Genomic DNA, 18549 nt, shown 5'->3' with positions numbered 1-18549 from the left:
AGATGTTTCAAGTTCTCTGGTCTCTTTCTGGGGAAGAGCATTTACATTTATCCTTTTTCTCCTCTGCCTTCTACAACAACCCTAGTTGCCTTAGCTGGAGAGCTTTTTGGAGGCAGTAATTTCTAGACTACAGTTCATTACTCCAACTCATGTCACAGCTTGAGAGCAATTGAAGTGATAGTCTAGAGGCCCTGCTTCTTGGTTTGCTTAACTTCTTAAAGGAATGTAAAACACAGTTAATCACTGAAAATACACTTTTTTTTCTTTCACCCCACCCAACTACAAGCCTTAACCATTATTTTTTTACTTCATAGAATTATAGAAGGGTTTGGGTTGGAAAGGACCTTAAAGATCATCTACTTCCTTCTGGCCTTTTTAATATCCATTGATTCCACAATCATCTCTCAAATCTGAGCATGTTAATTTAAGCAACTTTATGTTGAGAATGATTCTCTGGGGCTGGCTGATGGATTAAGTGGCAGTACCTTGTTTGAGAAGCAACCTACGTTTGCACATTCTCCAGTCGTTTCCCATTAAAACTTAAATCCTTGTTCTGTTGTGGCACCTTTAAAAAGCAGATCTCCTCCTTACATCTAAGTTTATGAAACCAGGCATAGTACAACCCAGAAGCCCAAGGAATGCCTGATTGAAATAACAGATCAGAAAAATCTCTTGCTAACATTCCTATGATTATAGGTTTACTCAAGTGACAGAAGCATGGTGTCAGCTAGCTTTCTGCATACAGCCTAATTTTGGTCCAAAAACTAACATAGCTCTTCAAGGCTTCAGTAATGCAGTGCTTGTGGAAACAGAACTGCTTAAAATGCAACAGTATTTGTTACCTTTCCTCTCTCTAGAATTGTCTAACATATTGCTGGTTGTATAGTTGGTCTGGTTCCTACTGTATAGCAGAATGTACTCCCTGTTAGTAGTCACTGAGATTGTGTAGAGCGAGTCAAGGGAAACAAAAGTGACTCGTTAGATTCTTACAGGTAAACAAAAAGACAATTCTGGTTTAGTCCACTCTGTCCTTCTGTGGTATCCATCTCAGTTAATTCTTCCTTTGTATTTGGATTTCTTCTCTTGGTAACTTTTTACCTGGTTTGACATCATCCATATAGGTCCAAGGGCACTGGTATAGGAAATGCAGGAGAAGGCTTAAGAAAGAAAAAAAGGCAAGAAACATCAGTTGGTTCTGATTTACAGTTAAAAAATGAAAGGTGAAGAACAGCAAATGTAGAAGTTAGTTTTAAAGTTATGTATTGCATCAAGCAGTGAGTATGGTGTAGGCAGATCCATTGCTTTTATTTTCATGTGACCAAGTGACTTGAATACATGATATGAACACATAACAGAAAACAGAACTCATTTAGCGCAGTTTGAATTTAACCTTTCATGCTGATAAAGGTCAGTGTCTATTTGTCCTGCTCTGTGTTAGAGGTATTTTAATGAGAAAATTTGTCATTAAAGTTCTCCTAATAGTCTTAATCGCAAACTTTTTACAACAGAGCTTAGCAAATACGTAACAAGAGCCCCTGTGACACAGGAGGCTGCAGCCTTAGTACACATAAGGATGAACAAGCTGTAAGTTATTATGGAGTTAACTCCTACCTCAGTGTCTACAAAATGAACATCAACTGCTTTAAACTTAATTTAAAGCTTTCTGGAATTGTGCCAGGTTCTGATATAGAAGTTCTTTGTATTTTGCTGTTGATACTCGTGTTTTTTTTCTCACTCCCTCCACCTCTTTCTCCCTTTGCAGGCAAAGGCAGCTCAAGCATCTCATCCGACGTGAGTTCAAGTACAGATCACACACCCACCAAAGCCCAGAAGAATGCAGCTACCAGTGAAGGTAGGCAGCTGGTACTCATTACACAGGTCAGGCCCTCCACCATAATCCTAGCAATTTTCAGAAAAGGAACCCCTCCTCCTCATTCCTTCTGTGTACAGTACCACAGGCTTACTAGAAATTTAAAAAGTTCTCCTTTCTCTATAGAGTTGCCACTCCTACCTGCTTTAGCTTCTGATTTAAGCTTGTGACAAAGGATCTAAAATACTTCTGCAGAACAGAAATGTAGAATGTTTTGAGCAATTTTTCATGTTACTTTTTTTGCAAATACGTTGATACTTAAGTTTTTATGCGATAAGATTTAGAACTTATTTTGTAAGAATATACTTAATGGAAGCTTTTTTGGCATACATTCTAGGTTAAATCTCAGCATCTTATTTTCATACTGTGAACACGATGAAAATGTGAGTTGTTTGTGCCAGGTTTTCAAAATTGTAGCTATGGACGTGAACTGCTGACAGGGATTTAATTAGATTGACACAGCTCACATAGAGTTACTGGAGTATGGGTCATTCTGGACTAGATTTTTAATGCCTAGGGGAAGCGGGTGTCTTACGTGTCAGTATTAGTACAATGTTGTGCTAACTGGCCATGAATAGAGAAATGCTTATCCTTTTCTTCTGCTTGCTGTATGTGGGTAGATGTGCTCTGTTAAGTGAAGGTGTATTTGCCCTAGTTTTTACAAAAGTGTCTTCAAAGGCTGAGAGGAAATCATTACATCTCTATGTAATTTAATGATGTAAGCTGAAAGGATTTTTTTCGGCTGATAAATATATGTGCCTTAACTAGCATTTCTGCTCAACTGTGTCATAATAAGTTGGTTGTACTTGGTAATTATCAAATAATCTGATTTCTTACACTACTGTCACTGCAAATTAAGTTAAAATCTCTGATTGCTTTCAGGCTGGCTTTATTTCTTATGGTTAAATGAAGTCATAGTCTTTGAATAGTTCTAGTTTGGCAAGTCTGAGTATGACTGTATAATCTACAGTAAAAGCAGTTCATGTAATTAATAAATGACCATATAAATCATAAGAGTTTCTTGTTAGACATGCATAATCCCATATCAAGAATGAAGATCTGGTACCTGTGAATCATGAGAGATGCTGGTTTAGAATCTGTTCTTTTTACTTTGGGCAATAAATTTATTTGTTGATAAAGTTAAGTTGAATAGTAGAATTCATGTTTCTCTAAGCCTTAGATTAGAAAGTTTTGAGGTACCTGAAGGACTTGAATTGCCAAGACATGAGATAAATTTAGGAAATGTATGAAACATTTTAACTTCTCTGTGTGACAGCCAGGGCCACAAAGAAACGCTAGTAACTCTGAAGGCGGTACTTAACAATTGCTTTACATTTCTGTTTTACTTAAGTCAGTAAAGCATGTTGAGTTTTTTCCTTATTTTTGTCAGATAATGCAACATAATAATTTAGTAAACTCTAAGATTTATGTTCTTAATCTAGCCCATTTAGAGCCAGTGAATACCAACATTAACCCTGAAATCTTTACCATTGTTTTGCAGCTGATTAAGTCATTAGTGAGGGAGGCTTAAATGCAGGCCAGCAGATGATGTAGTAAAGATACGTTTCTAGGAGTTCTAGTGCAGATTCAGGAAGAGTTCAGGAGTTGTGTTCCATACTTGGAGGCCATTTTCAGATGTGAGCCTAGCTTTTCTGTGCCTTAGAAGACTGTGATTTGTAATACTTTCATAACAGCATAATTCATCTCTTCCTCACCGTGTGCTACTATTGTTACCTTTCTACCAAGTTTTTCTGCTGAGGAGTTGCTAAAGTGGTTCAGTTTAATATAGATTGTCTTAATGTTGATTGCTGTATAATCTGGCAGATATTTTGAATGTCATAACCAGGGAGCATAAGAGTTCTGTGAAGGCAAGTGATAGTGGAGATAAGAAAGTGGTGTGGGGTAGAACAAAGACTGTTGAAACCAGTGCTGTTACTGGCATTTATCAACTGATGTGTGTCTGGATTTTTTACTAATGCTGCCTCTTCCCCATATACAGTAGCCTTATGCTGTAGGGGGATTTAGCCCAACAGAAAGTCTCATACCTCCTGCAAGCTGGGTAGAATTCTGTGCTTACAAGACTGAATGCTTTTATGCTATTCAGTTAGAGTAGTGTCTAGGGACCCGCTAAGAACAGGAGTGTGATTGCGTTAGATGCTGTACAAGCAGGGGCAGTTAGGTCTTTTCATTGGGATGTTTACATAACATTTTGTGATTGTTAGTTAAATAGCACTTCATGCTCTAGTATTTGCTTGTCATAGAGTAGTACCTGCTCCCCCCAGAAACTGATAAATTGTCTTGCTTTTGCCACGCAACTCGTTTATGGCAGGGACAGAACACTCCCAATCTGCCCTGTGCTTCAGCCTGTACTTTATGTTCGTAGCACTGTATGCTGACCTATGAATGAGCCATGTGTTGTGTGTGGTAAGACATGCCATGGAAAAGACTATGAAACATTACAGTGGAGCTCTTTTTCACCTTAATTTGTGTGTGAAATTATCTTAATTAGACAAGTTTCAGGCAGCATCTTTTTATCCCTTCTGTTGGCAACTGGATTCCTGAGTGCCCAGCTCCATGAAAAGCATAGAATTTGTGTTTGAGGCCAGAGGCCTTTTACAGATCCTTGTAAACATCCCTAATTCTTTCCAGTTCTACACAGCATGTCTTATCTTTTGTTTCTGTAAGACAGTTGATATAGCACTTCTTGAAGTTGAATCAATGAAATGTCTTGAACTAACTAGAAAGGAAATCTGTGGGACTAATTCATACAAGCTCTGTGGTACTCTGCAGCAGAGAGCAGTCATGTAAAGTACTCCTTAGGCAGGTATGGATTTCCAAGGACTGCAAAACGGTGTCAAGCAGAACTCTTGCTTGAAAGAGTAAACCATTTTAGGAATTACTGGACAGCAGGTGTTGTCTTGCCATCAGTTTGAACAACCAAATGAACTATACTCTTTGTCTTGTTTAATGGAACGAGTGTATTTGTCAGGTTTCAGTGCTGTGATGTTTCTGTATAGAGTGGGTACAAGAAATGGGTAACAAGCTGCTCAAAATGACCTGTGTGGTGTAACAGTTCTAGATATGCTGTGAAGCTAACATCAGTTACATCTCTTGCTGGGAATGAGAGATGCAGTTATGGGCAAAATATGGTACCCTCCATCATATTGTGGCTTGTGAGCATCTATAGAGTTGAGGAAGCAGATTTTATGTTTCAAATGCTTGTCATGCTGTTAAAATGTGCCTGGGTGAACTGCACATCCTCTACCACTGAGGAGCAGACAGTTCATGTTACATCCTTAGCAAAACCAGATTCAATCGGTGATGCATTGGAGAGGTAACTACTACCCTGTTTGTGTTGTGTAGAAGCATGCAGACAGTAGCTGGCAGATCATGCAACTTCCTAAATTAAAACTTGAGATACCAGTGATGTACTTGAGAGGAATACAAAGGTGAGGCTGTACTGGTGCCTAAGCTGAAGTCCAGTTCCTCTCATTGTGGCTTTCACTTTCTGTACTTCAGTGAAGGGCAAGTGGCAAAAAACATATCTGGTCCTCTGTGTAAATCAGAGTATGCTGTAGGGACTGTTGGTTTGGGTACAGCTTGGCTCAGAAGGACACATGGTAGTCTGTGGGTGTGCATGCATACTAATGCTTCCACATTGTCTGCTCTTCTGATGATACAATTTTCTTTGTCTTTGAATATACACTGCCTTTTACTTCTCCAGTTTCAGACACTGTCTACAATTCTTTACCCCATCAATCAATTACAGTAAGAAACTTGAGAATGCGTGAGTTTTTGCTACCCCCTGTTGCTCTTCTGGCAAGTGAGAGACTAAATGGATTTTTGTGGGCCATTTAAATGCAATTTGCTAGACACAGTCTCAGCTGGAATATTATTGTCTAAAACTTGATTTAGAAGATTAGACTGAATGTTTTTGCATGGGCTTACCTTGATCAGGGAGCTTTCTTCTAACACTTACCTGTAGAGCGTGGAATGTTATATCCAGGCTGGATGCTTCATATTAACTTGACTGTTTTTCAAATAAAAAAAAAAATCAATACTGTTTGCACTTCATGTATATGGCTGCTAAGTGGTAATCCAGAGGCAGTTTTAAATTGAGAGCTCATGTGTGAGCTCCATGTATAAGTTCTAATTTATTTCTTAGTTTCTATAAAATCAAATTGAAGTATTAGGCCTGAAGCAAAACACTATTTTAGCAGAGGGCCTCAATGCTGAAATAACTCTGAATATATCCTGTTAAATGTTTATATTTTGAATTTTGTGGAAATACAGTGAAGTCAGCTGCTGTATTCTGCAGAAGTTAAAAATTGTATCTGGTGTTAGTGATGTTGACTTTTAAGGACCTCCTTCAAAAAGTAAGTAATTTTGTTTGTTTTCCAATCTGCAGTACTCTGAGAATTCTGGAGTTTGTCTTCCTCTTGTGGTATTCATGTACCTTAAATACACTTAAAAAACCCCACGTGTGGAAAACAGATGAATTAAGCTCTTCACCCATTAGCACTATGGTGTATGTTTATTGTGGAGATCACCTGAATTTTTGTCCCTACCTGTTTGTATGCATCTTAACAGAAGAAGTTCTGAAGTTAGGTGTGTACTAGAAAAGTCTCCCATAATAATGACACTCATTAGGAACCATTCCCTTCATTAAATTGTGTTTGGGGGCAACTATGTGAAAATGTAGCATTTTGCAAATATGTAATGCTTTAATTACAAATGTAAGGTTGTCACTTTATGTCCTGTGCAAGGCAATACCTGGCTAAGGGTGATCAGGCTGTGTTGCTGTGGTCCTCATCATCCTGTTATGGTGGGTCCCTGCCAGTGAAGCTTCTTCTTGAAGTGGCTAGTGTATTAGTGAGTGCTGGTCTACACTATAGCATTTCTGTTGTCCACAATCTTCCCTTGGTGTCTGATAAGTTCTAGAGAGAAGAATGACTGAATGAGGAGCTAGCCTTTTTTCATTACTGATTTTCATTCTGCTGAAGACCTTGAAAAAAACAAACAAAAAAGCCCCACCCAAAACAAACAAACAACAAAAAAGCCAAACCACAAAACCAAAACAAAAATAAAAAATAAACAAAAAAACCCCAAACCAGCCAAAACCAAACAATCCCTCTCAAAAACCAAGACAAAAACCAATCAACCAACATACTGTCCAATTCCCCAAAGCCACCCCCCAAGATAAACAAACTAACTAAAAATAAATGGAGCTAAGAGTTACATCTCTTGCTGGTGGCAAGTTTTACCAACTTAGGAGTTCTCAATAGGCCTTTCCTATTCTGAATATAGAAGTATTAGGTATTCACTCAACTAGTCCTTAATTATAGAATATTATAGAATATAATACAGGCTGCCCAGGGAGTTTGTGGAGTCTCCTTCACTGGAGACATTCAAAACCCACCTGGATGCGTTCCTGTGTGACGTACTCTAGGTGACCCTGCTCTGGCAGGGGGGTTGGACTAGATGATCTTTCAAGGTCCCTTCCAACCCCTAAGATTCTATGATCTATGATAGAAGTACCAGCTACTCAAGTAACTGAAACTGGATTTATGTCAAGTTTTACATGAAAAAAGCCTAGCTGGATATGCTTTTCTAAGAGAAGTTTGCCTTTATTTGTTTAATAATAGCAAAAGTCCTTCATGCATTTGCTGTAGTCTTCTAATAATTTCTTAAGAAAATAACTTTCAAGTTACTTAAAAACCACTGGAATTTGCCTACTAATTGCTTTATTTTGACTAATAATTGTTTTAGTCTATAAATTGTAAGTTAATTAAATTTGTAATGAATATCCAATTGAGGAAAGTAGGAATAGAGTGTTCAGCCATACTGTTCTTTCTTTGATACTGAAGGATATTGAAGTAATTTTAGAAGACTGCAGTGAATAATGGAAAAAGCAGCTACTTTTGAAACATTTTTATTGAACGGTGGGAAGACAGCTTGAGTTTTATCAATATGTGAAATCTCTCAAATAATTCCTTTTGCAGTCTTACTTTGTCTAAGCACGATAGATACTTCTGTCCTTGGCTTTCATATGCAGAGGTATAGAAAATTAGTCTTATCTTGGGTCTCTACATAAACCCCAATATTTTCCAGAAAAATTCAAGCTCTGTATCAGAAAATGTTTATTACTGCTCTACATGGTAATAAATTAAGTGACTTTTCAGAAGCACAGAAGGATTTATTTGGATTGTGTGCCTTTCAGTTCACCTTATGAGTGAGGGAACAAAGTACACATTATAGGATATTTTCAGGGAGGATGTTATTCTGTTAATTTATCTTGGCTTCATAACCACATTCTTTCAAAAAGCTTGCTGTCTTTACAATCTCTGAGTAATTCTTCATTTATTCAATTAATTTAAGAGGAGAGTTCTTTGTGTTGTGCACTATGATAGACATTACAAAAAAAATTGGGAAGATGGAACAGAAGGGAAGATGCTACTGAATGGTTTTGGTATTTAAAATGGTTCCTGATGGAGAATTGTCTCAGACTGAGATTCAGGTGAGTGCAATCCTGATCTTATTTCAGAGGGTGATAAAAATCTCAGAGACGCAGTCTGCAGATAGGCCACCTTTCCTAATATTATGGTTCACGTAATAAGGTAGGTAGCTGTTTTTAATATACTGAAGTTCCATTGAAGCTTTTGAGTGGTTTGTGTATGTTATCAGGACACTGAGGTAGTTAAGTGTTATGGCAAAAACTGTTGCTTCGAAGAGATGCTGTTTTCCACACAGATTTTCTTGACAATCCTTTTGGCGGCAAGAGCTCTTTTGATCTCTTCCTACATCTGATTCCTGTTCAGAAATCTTATCCCACTTCAGTTCTTTAATATTTTCCCCTTCTTTATTTCGTTAGAATTAGAAGCTTACTATCCCATTATCAGAAATGAAAACCTATATGTGTTCTTCCTGGATGCATGCAGGCATATGTGTAATTCCTAATTCTTTGGATGGCAGATCTCTTCCTGTTTATCTGTGTCCTTGTGTCTTTGCAGCATGTCTTACTGGGAATTTGGGCTCCTGGTTTGACTGTTGAAGTAGTGTGTAAGCAGATTTATGTGCACCAAACCATGTCTGAATTTGATATGAATGCCTGAATTTGCCACTGGTTACTTGGAACTGGGCTGAGATTCCATTGGCTTTGAGTGAACTGTGGCTGTTTTGAGTTGGTAGTGAAACTGGAGACCAGGTAAATTTCCTAGGGTTTTGTGTTACTTTTCTAGAAAACTCCACTGCTAGAAAAGTAAAAGGTTGCATTACTGAATGTGCCAAAACAGAATCAATTGAAGCCAAAAAACTGGAGAAGAATAAGAGGGGGGTGGGAGGCATAACAGTTAATAAATCCAAAACTATAAACACTTTGGCAGAATAAACAGCTCACTTTTAAAATTCCTTTAACCAACATATCTGAATGCATACGCAAATATAATCACCTCGAGCAGTATATGGAGGTAGAAAGCAGTATAGAAGTTGTTCTTGGGCACTATTTTTTTGTTGTATTTAACCACATGTTATGCTTTTGCTATCTAATAAGCAGTGTTCCTGCAAAGCTGTTCTGCTAATTATAACAATACTGTTGCAATCAGCATTTAAATCAGAGTTCAAATGCAAGGCAGAAGTAGTTGGGATATTGGCAAGGTTAAAGCTGCAAATTGAAACCTTACGTTATTCTGGCTAATTTGTACTGAAATGCTATAGCCAAATGTTTAAAACTTGCCCAAACAATACTAAGAACAAATTGGAAATGCACATAAAACTGCAGTCTTACTTGATCTGCTGCCTGAAATGTGAGACCTACCAGAGCAAAGGCACTTATAGTACAGTTAAAGAGAAATGATCCCAATTTAAAAAACTTGGCATTACGTTTCCAAAGTAAGCTCTGGTGCTTGGTAGGAGTCATTACGGTTTATTCAATTACCTGTAAATCTGATTTTAAAGAATCCAAGATCCCAAATTTAATTTTTTCTTTAAAATGCTGTACCAAACAATTTAAATACTCTTATCACAGGGAGATTCTGACACTAAAGTGTTCTTTGTCTATTATTGCCTATGCTAGCTATTCAAAGTAGCTTCCTTCTCTGAAAAGTGAAGAGTCATCTTTGAAGTATCCAAGGATTGCCCAACAATTGCTAGACTAAAAGCTATCTTTCTTGAATGCTGAGTTGTCTCCTAAGACTTCTTGAAGGATATATACAACCTGATAATGCATATTTAAATGTCTGGCTTATCCATTTTCCAGAATTTATTAACTGACACTAGCAAGTTCCTCCAGATTAATTCTAGTACTTGATCGAAATAATGAAATAAAATTGGAAGAGCAAGTTTTTTGCCTTAAATTTGACAATTCATGTTAAGATGCTGTAGATTAAATTAATTGCACAAAATATCCTGCCTTATTTTCCTGTATCTTATCATGTCAGCTTGTCAAGTGACTGTATAATTTTTAAGACAGATGCTGCCAACTGTGCCAAAGCTAGCAGCATGCTTGAAAAATATCCACTTAAGAGCTGCTGACTCTGTTCTTTTCTTGTGGCTGTTGTACCATAGTGCCTGCTACTGGGCTTTTCTCAAGTTGCTGAAATTTGGCATCTCCTTGTGTCTGCCAGCATTCCTCATGTATCCCTTGAGAAGTAAATCTTCAGATTGAAGTGCCCTTTTTCTCAGCCAAAAATGGCTAATGGTAATTCTTATGTTCTTTTTACTTCTGACTGCTGGGTTGTCATTGGTTTAGGCAGTTATAGTGGACTAGGCTGGAAGTATAAGCAGAAGTTATGAGCATGAGCCATCTGCATAGTCCTCTACCCATAACAAAGCACACTGATGGTGTGCCTGCTGCATGCTCAGCAACTGTCTGTTGTGATATTTCCTTTCATATTTAAAGCTAGTTTTAATCTTGAACTGTTCTAATGGATTGGGAGCTTATATTTCTTGAACCTCAAAGTGTAATTACTGTTTTCACAGTTTAATTATTCTTTTTTTCTGATACTGAAAAACAAGGGCCGATAGCAGCCTATCAGCTATACTAAGAGAGAGAATACTTCTACTCAGCTACTCTGTTCTCTTGCATATGTACTGAGGCTTGCAAGAAAGTGGGCAGGATTTCTTTTTAAATGTATTGTTTGCACTCATTTGTAAGATTTGGTAGTCAATTTTGATCAGCTAATTTGAGTTGCCTTCCAACAAAGTCAAGTATGGAGACTTTTCATAGACATAGCCTACCTGTAATGTGGTTGTGCTGCCTTACAGATGTGAATGCGTGATTAGGAAGCAGCCTGATGGCTTTCCTAGTTGACTAACCTGTTATTCTCTTTACAATGACTTGGATATATCATAAATCTGCATTGTAAATTGTTGTCAGAGTCAAAATAGTGAAATTTCTTTTTGTCCCAGTGCCTTATCTAACCTATGATGTTTTTGTTTTTTCTAACATGAAGTCCATTTCCATCTTTTATATCCAAGAGAGTGAAATTTTACAGTACTGTAAGATACTCATTGTTTTGAGGGAAAGTCTTTAACTCATTCATTATAGGCAAATAGTTCTAGGTGGGAATCTCTGAAAGACAAACATTAATGTTAGAGATCTCAAGGACGTGGGTAATAGGAACAAATTTTTCTTCCCAGTTGTAAGTTTTGTGGTTTGCTTAATCTGAAGATACTTAAGTGTTCATGTAGACATATGTAAGCATGGATTTTAAAATTATTTTTTCTTTAAAAAACCGCATCGCAACCCCTGGCAAGATAAAGATTTTTTTTTTAAGCTTTGCCATGTAGTTCTTTAGCTTCCATTTGAGCAATATATGTGGCACCAGAAACCTCAGAAACTGTGAACTGTTGACCTCACACAAGGAAGGACTTTTATAGTAGTTTTCCTTAAAGAATACAAATACATAAGGTTTAAATGATAAAATCATAATTTCACTGTCTTCACTGGGCTGTAGCTTGGAGACTATGATTACATGGTCCTTCTTGATTGAGGGCTGAGATTAGCTTGTCCTCTGCTTTCTGAAATCATCATACTTTTTGGCTCCTTTGGTTTTCTTTTGCTCTTGAAACAAGATTTTCATAGTCTGAGGCAAAACTATAGTCCAATTTGATTTTAGCACTGAATGTATTTTTTCTGTTTCAGTAGAAATAACTTTCTCAAATTTCTTTTAATGCCCTTGTACCTCAGTTTCACTGGTACACACATTTTCTGTCCAGCCCTACATTTCCATTTGGAAGGCTTTTGCATTGTTAAGCTTGCAAAACTGGTCAAGTAGCCGATGTGCTTGGTTTTACTGGGAGATTATTCTGAATCTGGCTAAAATTCACCACGTTATGAATCTGCTTTGTCTGCTTCCAGTAGAAAAGAACTGACATCAGTAGGTGTCTGCTGGTGCTGTTAATTCGTCAGACTACTTGACAAATATGGGTTGTTTTTTTTTAAAAATATACTGGATCTTGTTTTTCTTTCTGCTGCTGTTGTATGGGACGAATGGCAAATCTATTTGGATCCTTCAGTATTTAGTTAAGATCTCTTTTGAGAATGTCTAAGGAAGACAGATTCCCAAGATCTAAATATTTTGCTGGACTATGCTAAGAATGTCACTCTCAATGAAAATGTATTCAAATCAAAATAATAGCATTACCATTCAGTCACTGGCTTTAGATTTTACCAGTTGTATTACACAGCTTTTTAGGGTGAAAGAGAATTGGTCTCTTCTCAGCTTAATGTGTTAATGCTTTTATTTACTTTTAATTTGGTAAAGGATTTTTGTTTAGAATATGCATTTGCATATAACCAAAAAAAGAGATGAATGAAAAACACACAGGAGAAATACTCCCACCTAATATTTTCTGTATTACTGTAATGACACCAGTCTTTTTAAAAATACTGCTCTTTAGGAGAAGACTGGGAAGCTTCAAAAGCAAACATGACCCTCTGTCGTGAGAAACTATTTGTCATGATTATTCATAGATGTCAGGTTTTATTTAGACAGTGAACAGATGCTGATTTGAACTGAAAAATGCTATAATTTATTTCATGTCCTGGTTTCTGTTATTGGTTATTCCAGTTCTGATTTGGACAGAGGCCTAAAGGAGAAGCACAACTGTATCCTGTTGAATTTGATGACAAATTAATGCCCAAATTATTCATGTAACTTTATTATCCTTCATTCATGCTCTGACTCAGAACTTTAAGTGATTCTGTGTTACTTAAATTTTGCACCTGCTGATTTTTTAGAAATTGGAACATATAATATTACAGCAACTGCTTATTTATCCTTAAGAGAATTATCTTTTCTCATGTGTCTTGGAAATAAGCATAGAAGGACAATGTGCCATGAACTTGTAACTGTTTCATGTTTGTGGGTTCTAAATTAGAGCAACCATTTTAAAATATGTAATATTCTGCACTATTAAGAAGGGGTGAATAATGATACTGTAAGTAAACAGTAACTAAATATTGGCCTGACTAAGGGGGGAAACGGAATGTAGTTGGGAACTGCAAGAAATAAAACTAGGTGAAAAAAACCCTGAAAAACTTACCATGTTAGCTACAGAGTCATAAAAATGAGAATATGGTTAAAAATATGAGTGACCAGACCTTTCTATTCTACCGTCTATTGCTCAGTATGATGTATTCTGCTTATACATTAGCAGGCTCAGATACTGCTTGAAGAATAAAGTGTTTCCTTTGGGTCGTGACATAGAAAAGGTGTGGTTTTGTCTGAGTGGTTAGCCCAATAAGACCAGAGGAACATTAATTTTGTAGTGGATGGTTTAATTAACAGCAAATGAATCTATGGAATTTGGTGGCTGCCCAGAAAACTGATGTATTGTGTTACTTTGGTAACCAGATAGGCTCCCTTAATCCGAAAGATAACTCATAAACTCTCTTGTGAAACTTACTGACGTTTATCTTGGGATTGTGACTGTGGTTTTAAAAAATGGTTCATGTGTTAGTCACAAAATGTTCCTTATTTTCCTGGATTAAATTATGCATTTATTCTTGTCAAAATCCAAGAGCGTCTGTCACTAATTTCAAGTCTTAGCAGAGGTCATATTTTACAAAGCTCTGAAAGTGTTCAGTAGATGTTTGAGGAGGTCATGGAATATATCCTATTGAGAAGTTTCCTCAAAAACTGAAACATGGGACTGCTTGAGCCATTCTTGAAAGAACTCATTAGCACTGGAATAGAGGTCTTGAAGACATAAAGATACATCTGTTGTCTTAAGCAGTTGTTAATGGGCTGAAATAACTCATCATAAAGTTACTCCTCTGTTAAAGGGATAGAGAAAAATAATGTTCCTAGAGCTAGTAATAAACAATGAAAGAAAAACACTGAGTGAAAATCTGAGGCATGTTTGTCAGCTCCTTTTAATCTCAGAACCAAGGTCAATGATACTGATCTCTGTTTAAGTTCTGACACATTTCTCTATAGTTAGAAAAATGTATGTATTTTAGATGCTATGTGTGTGTTGGGTTCTTTAATTTACTAGTGTTTGCATTCATTTGCATGTGTCCAGGAAACTAGATTTAAGATTTGGATGAGCTTCAGCTCTTCCCATCTGTGCACATACTAGACCTTTCAAGGAACTTGGCCAGGATGCTCAACTGAAAACATGTTGCCAGTCCTCACCTCTTTACACATTGTATTGCAGTAGTTTGTGGTGGGTGTTTATGAATTAGAAAAGCTGGAAAAGTTTTGTTGTGTTCATTACTTCTTGAAAATTAAACATATAATAACATTAATTCTGTTCTGTCTTTGAGCATGTTGTAATACTAATATGGCTCAAATATCAACTTGAAGAATTTGTTTTTCTTTGGACAGCAATTTTCAGTTCTGGTCCAGTTTTTGGGCGCTCCTATCATGGTCTGTACATGACATGTTCAGCTGAGAATTAGATCTTCTGCTGGGCTTGGAAGTTTTTAGGCTCCTGTGCTGTTTTATTGACATACTAGTTTAGCTTCCTCATTTGTACATCATGTCTGTGTTAATTTGATCCAAATGAAGGACACTTATGCCGGAATTTGTTGGAGCATCCTACACCGAACTCTGAAAATGTGGCATGATGCCTTTGCTCACCAAATCAGATGTATTTAGGATGGTTTGTCTTAGTGTAGGTGTAGAGATTAGATGCAGCTTTTGAAGCTTCAGGTATCCTGGTCAGAGCCATTGCCATTTAACATCTGGAACTAGTATAAAAATAAGCAATTTCTCTTTTTCTTTGAGGAAGGAATTACAGGCTGAAAAAAAACAAGGCCAGGGGAAACCGGGTGTTTGTTAACTGTGTTGCATCATCTTGTAAATAATGTTGTCTTGCACATCCAGAGTATGACAATCTTCAGATACAAATATTCAAACTACAGATCACTCAATGGCAAAGGTTTAAAAGGAAAAATAAAGTTTATCTATAGGTGTTGAAATACATGTCTTATTCTCAGTGCTATAACACTGCATGTTGTATCTTGGGCTTGGGTGAAATACTGTGTAGGAAACTTAAACACTGATTTATAATGGTTGTTATTTCCCCCATCCTCCCTGCCCCCTTAATTTTTTTAAGGATGAACTTTTGACTGCGGAGTTGAGTCTGATCACTCCCCTTCTTTTGTGTTTAATTTTTCAACTTCAATGGGACAGTCATACTTATCTCTGGTCTTGAGACTGAGGAATCTGAATGGACTTGGATTATTTTTTTGTGTTGTTTCTGCCACAAGTTAGTTTGGTTCCATATCATGGAAGTACAAAACTGAATTTGATTATTTCATTTTGGGGAGGGTAAAGGCATTGAGTTTAGACTGGGAAAAGGAAGTAGTGGTCACAAAAGATAGCAAAGGTAGTAAAACCTTAAGTTGAAAATGAAGCTTTTGTACTGTAAAATACTGAAAAGGTAGATGGAGTTACAGGTTTCATAAGCAGTGATAAGAGACATTAAGGTAGATGTAAGCCATTGCATTCCATCGCTTCTGTCTCTTTGCAGAAAGCTTCTGGTGACAGCAACAACATAATCTTGATAACCTAGTATAGAGGTCTAATAAATGGGACCTGGGTGATTCTAGGTGAAATCTGAAAATGCTGGAACACTAGTAAACTATTGAAACAGTAATAGTTTGTAATATTGGATAATTTTGAGTTTGTACTTGCTGAGGAACCCTTATGTGCTGGGCAATTCTTCAACAAGGTCTGTGTGAGGATGGTTGGATTGTTTTGCTTCATGTACTGGCTGGAGCTTATGGCTGTAGGTATGTACCACTGAACTCTGAACAAATGCATTTCAGCTATGAAAAACGGCACAACTCAACTAAAAAGAAAATGATTTTATTCACTTGAAATGCAGTAGAAGCTGCTTTCCATTGTGCATACGGTGTTACTGCTGCAGTATTATAATCATAGAATTATTAGAAAACTAGTGGATGACTGAAATGCTGCAGGTTTAAAGATCTGTATGCCTGCTGCCTCCTTCTCTGTTATGGCTAAAGGTTGTTTCGCTGGGTACTGTGTTCCCTTTGTCACATGGATGATATTGGACCCCATCCCGCTTAAGTTCAGCTCCTGGAAATGTCTTGCCATTCCTTATTCCTACACCAGTCTTCCCTTTTCTGAAGGTGAGATGAAGCTGCCCTTGCTGCCAGCCTGTTGTTTTCCTGCGTATGCTAGCCAGGCTGAAATGATATACATCATATTGCAGGCTACTTGCTGCCAAATTTTAGTGTTATATATATATGTGTATATATATATATCGCTGCAAACCTCCAAAGCAAACATAAAGAGGAAATCAAAATTAAATTAATCCTCTCCAAGGATGTATAAAGTATGACTGCACTGAGGTTTACAAGTTAAGGGTAAGAGGCACCATTGGTTGTGGGAGTCAGAAGCCACTGGTATGCACAACCCCTTTCTATTGCATTGCTTGTCTGGGCTGGAGTTGCTTAGCTTGAAGGATCTTAAGGTTTTTTAATGGTAGGTAGACAAATGGCTTTGCAAAAGCATGGTTAACTATAGAACCATAGGGCATTCTTGGCAGTTTGCATTCATAGGATTAAAGGTAAATGAGTCACCAGTTTCTCTGGAGCCCTCAAGAGCTATGCATTTGCTTCATGTAGTACAATCACAGTATCTTAGCTGAGACTGAACAAAGCTCTGGACTCTTCACTTTCAGACGTGGTTTTGAAGGTTAGGCAGGAGATCTACTTTCTGTTCTTCTTGGTCGAGGGGACTGATTTGGGCAAAGCGCTTAGTTCTGTTCTACTGCTGCTTTCCTTCTTAATGCTGGATCTGGACTGGCCAGGAGGAGAAATCTCTATGTCTTGAAGGCTTAGATGCCAGCTCTCTCTCAGCTGCCATAAGGGGAGGATGCGTGAAGTAGCAGCTGATGGCTTTCATGAAATACACGGCTATACCTAGTCCATTTTCTTGTGGATAATATGAATAAAAGGTGTGAGCAGTGCCTGCAGGAATTGAAAATTAAACTGATTGGCAGAACTTTGTGCTATTGCAAAGTAGATTTCAAGACTTCAATGCTATTTCATCCAGATTATTTTTTTTATTCCTTTCATCTTCCTTTCTCCTTTGTTCTTTCATTTTTAGGCTTTGGATTTTGGTGATCTCACCTGAAATTAAATTTTATCTTACAGTTATTCAGAAAAAAATGCCTTAACAAGCAATGGCAGTCATAAAGTAACTAATCTCCTTCCACAAGCATAAAAACCCAACTTGATTGCTGAATTGGCAGTCATGGCTATTCTTCACCAAATGTTGTGCACAGGAAGGAGGAAATTAAAACCTTTCAGGTTTTTTCTGTGTGCTTAAAATGGCTTTAGGATTATAAACCTAATCTAGAATATCATCAGTGTTTGCCATGATCTACCTGCTGCTTGCTCTGAAGTTTATTACATTACTAGGAACAATGGAAACTGTTGTCTTGGATAATTTAAATGTCTGGTTAAATTGTTTTGAGAAGTAAAGCTGTAACTGAGAAGCTTAATCTTGAGTTGTTCTGGGGGGAAAAAAACCCACACTTTTCACACCTGAAATAGATGACTTAAGGGCTTCAAAATTGCCCTGCTTATTCTGCTAACACAGAGGAAAGCACCTGCTTGCAGTCTTGCAGTATTACCTCTTACTGAGATTTTGCTACTACTCTCTGTTTTTGAAGACGAGACTTGCAGAGAGTAGCAAAGCTTTTCCAGAAGAGCTCCTGTTGTGCGTTGTTGTTACTGGTGTGTCCTGTTCCAAATTCGCTCCCCCGTCTTTTGTAAGCTTAATCTTTGTACAAAGCCTGTATGATTAAATTCTACTAATAGACAAACAATTTTCAGTGGCTTCCCTGGTAAATATGTTGATTTAGGTTTCTAGTAAAACTCAGATGTCATTAATCAAACACACAGCATACACTCAGAAGGGAGAGTGTAAGAATTATTGTCCATACTTCTTACTGAGTTGAAGGACTGACCACTTGCCAAAACAGTTAACGGAGTTGAAGTAATGTACTGTGAAGGTCAGCTTGTTGATCTGCAGACCTCAAAGTTTTTCCATGGGGTAAAGAGTCTATTTGTAAACTTAAGCTTGCAGACAATAGGCTCGCTTTTTACTGTTGTTGATATTAAAAAAAAAAAAAAAGTTCAGAATGCTCAGATGGAAGCTTCTGATGTAATCTCTGCTGAGAAAGGAGTTGTTCTG

At 37.3% G+C, this 18549-nt stretch overlaps 1 protein-coding gene across 1 annotated transcript in view; it reads left to right on the top strand.

Moving 5' to 3' along the window:
• The first annotated feature begins 1770 nt into the window (after positions 1-1770).
• Positions 1771-18549, top strand: part of FBXL7 (F-box and leucine-rich repeat protein 7) — a 131543-nt gene continuing 114764 nt past the window's right edge. The window contains exon 1 of the mRNA XM_010005087.1: positions 1771-1852. The gene's annotated coding sequence lies outside the window, so the exon portion shown is untranslated. The remainder of the gene's footprint in view (positions 1853-18549) is intronic.

Source organism: Chaetura pelagica, unplaced genomic scaffold, assembly GCF_000747805.2.
Source record: "Chaetura pelagica isolate M959 unplaced genomic scaffold, ChaPel_1.0 scaffold219, whole genome shotgun sequence".
Taxonomy (NCBI): Eukaryota; Metazoa; Chordata; class Aves; order Apodiformes; family Apodidae; genus Chaetura; species Chaetura pelagica.
The sequence above is the reverse complement of the archived record's forward strand: the minus strand, read 5'-3'. Positions and strand labels throughout refer to the sequence as shown.